Source organism: Marmota flaviventris, chromosome 8 (genome assembly GCF_047511675.1).
Source record: "Marmota flaviventris isolate mMarFla1 chromosome 8, mMarFla1.hap1, whole genome shotgun sequence".
In the NCBI taxonomy this organism is placed as follows: Eukaryota; Metazoa; Chordata; class Mammalia; order Rodentia; family Sciuridae; genus Marmota; species Marmota flaviventris.
Genome location: NC_092505.1, coordinates 42,961,213 through 42,963,983, shown reverse-complemented (window position 1 = coordinate 42,963,983; position 2,771 = coordinate 42,961,213). Strand labels below are relative to the sequence as shown.

The window sequence follows — 2,771 nt, the reverse complement described above, 5'->3', positions numbered from 1 at the left end:
ATGATCTGATAGAATGTGAAAGAAAATTTGTTTGGCTCTTGGTTTCCTGAGACCAAGATGGCAAACAGCCCTTCCATGAGGTCATCCTGAAAACATTCAATCCCTTGAAGTCAATGGATGATTGAGCCCATTAGCTCATTAGTTAGTTCTTATAGAAAATTGTTCAAATTATAATTATTATTTTTTTGGACCAGAGAATGAACTCAAGAGCACTCAACCACTGAGTCACATCCCCAGCCTTATTTTGTATTTTATTTAGAGACAGCCGAATTGCTTAGTGCCTCGTCATTGCTGAGGCTGGCTTTGAACTTGCAATCCTTCTGCCTGAGCCTCCTCCTGAGCTGCTGAGATTATAGGCATGTACTGGCTCAAATTATAATTCTTTTTTTTTTTAAACAAGTAGCATAGTTTTATTTTCTCTGGGCATCTGCAAAACACTTAGGACCAATGTAAAAAATAAAAAAAATAAATAATTAAAAAAAAAAGAAAAGAAAAACCTCCTTTAAAAGCAATTGCATTGGTGGGGGACTGAGAGGTATTAATGCCCTAGCCCCAAGGAGCTATAGCAACTCTGATTGGTCCAAGGAATGGAAAGGATATCAGAAGGATATAACAGGAGGAAGAAGAATGAGAATTTACCAAGGGAAAGGGCCCCAAAGTGGGCCACAACAGGGAACTGGAGGTGGGGGCGTCTGGGTGGCAATGGGGCCCCCATTGATAGCCATAGTGAGGGCCAGTGTATCCCTGAGGTGGCATTAGTGGAGGAGGCCCATGCATACCATGAGGAGGCGTAGGACCTGGGTGACCCATGGGAGATCCAAATGGAGGTCCTGGCAGTAGGGGCATGCCCATTGGAGGAGGTCCAGGATGAGGCATTCCAGGTGGTGGTCGGGGTGGTGGTTGCCCCCCAGAGCATGGAGGTCCAGCATGTGGGTATCCTAAGCCATGAGGGCCATGGTAGGCCAGCTGCATATGGGACATTCCTGGATGGGGCATCCCACCTGGTGGGAACGGGTAAGGGTGAGAATGTCCATGATCGGGATGTCCAGCCCCTGTGGTTCCTGATGATGGAGGGCTATGTCCTCCAGCCCCAGGAGGCATAGGTGGTGAGGGCTTGGCCAGAGGTATCCCAGGTGAGAGGGCTCCAGGAGACAGCACTGGAGGTGGCAAGGAGACAGGAGGAGGCATGATGGTGGAGTAAGCCCAGACCCCAATGATGTCACCCCAGGATTGGGGGTGGAAGGTACATTCGGTACATCTGTGAACAGCTGATGAGGACAGTCAGCCTGGGAGAGTGGGTTCTGGGCTGCTAGAAGTCATTCAGCTGCTGAGCCATGGCAGTCACCCTTAGAGTCCTTCTTGAATGTGTAAGATACAGTGATAGGGTGGTTACAGAGGTACTGCCCATTCATGGCCTCAATGGCTGCATCTGAAGCATCGAACAAAGCAAAATTAATAAAGGCACAACCTTTGGAGTTGCCTGTATCAGGGTCCCACATAATTTTAAGTGTTTGTAAGATGATCCCAAAGGCGCTGAAAGTATCATAAAGCAGTTTCTCATCAATCTCTGGGTCCAGGTTCCCAATGAAAATGTTGACCCCTACATCCAGATTTTTGTTGTGAGCAGATGCCCTGTTTACACATACTGGCTGTCCACAGAGTTTGATCAGGTTCATGATCTTAATGGCACAGTCAGCATCTTCCTCACTCAAGAATTCAACAAAGTCATAACTTTGGTGCTGACCAGTGGCTCTATATTTTGGCATGTGGGTGTTGACCATGGGCCCTGCCTGGAGAAAGAGTTCCCACAGAAGTGGTTCACTAACCTTCTCATCTAGGCCCCCCCATGTACACAGTGGCATTCTGGTTCAGCCTGACAGCCATGGCAAAAGAGCTCCTGCCGTCTCTAAGCACCAGCTCTGCCCTCTCAAATTATAATTCTTAATCTTTCCTTGGAGTAATGAGATTCATTATCCTCTTCAGAATGTTAATACTTTTATTGCTAATCATATCTGTTGAACTTTTTTATTTATAGATGAAGTCGTTAAAAAAATCTGGTATCACATGATTACATTTCTAGTCCCACATAAATCCTCCTGCCCAATTGTGTTTTCTTTAACATTCGGCAATCAGGATTCCGTTGGTGGTTTTCTAGTTTAGAGGCCCCCGTGGTTTTTATAAAAGAATAATGTTTCTGGGGCTGGGGATGTGGCTCAAGCGGTAGCGCGCTCGCCTGGCATGCGTGCTGCCCGGGTTCGATCCTCAGCACCACATACAAACAAAGATGTTGTGTCCGCCGAGAATTAAAAAATAGATATTAAAAAAAAAAAAAAAATCTCTCTCTCTCTCTCACTCTTTCTTAAAAAAAAAAAAAAAAGAATAATGTTTCTGATCCATGCTGAATTCCACTCAGAATTAACCCACATCCTAATAGGGGTAATTGACGGCCCTGACATATTTTATTCTTTTTGGCTCCACAAGCTTTTTGGAATGTGGAGGCTGCTATCCCTGTTGAATACTGTACCACTGCTCTTTGTCTTAACTGGAAATTTGGATGCCTGTCACCTTATTAATATAATTTGGCTTACCTTAATCACCCCCTGGCTTCATAAAATTTTGCAAGATTGTTCCCATTAGACTGACATTCCCAAATCAAGATGTTTGATATCAGTTTCATTCTTTTCCACATGACACGGAATGTTAACGAAGGCCAGTTATTTAATTGGCTCCCCTCTTTCTAGTTCATCATCCAGAAAAAAATGTTCCTTTTT

The 2,771-nt window shown here is 44.7% G+C and overlaps 1 pseudogene; it reads right to left on the bottom strand.

Annotated features, from left to right (window-relative positions):
• Positions 1 to 635: 635 nt before the first annotated feature.
• LOC114105141 (splicing factor 3B subunit 4 pseudogene) lies at positions 636 to 1,884 on the bottom strand (annotated as a pseudogene).
• Positions 1,885 to 2,771: the final 887 nt, after the last annotated feature.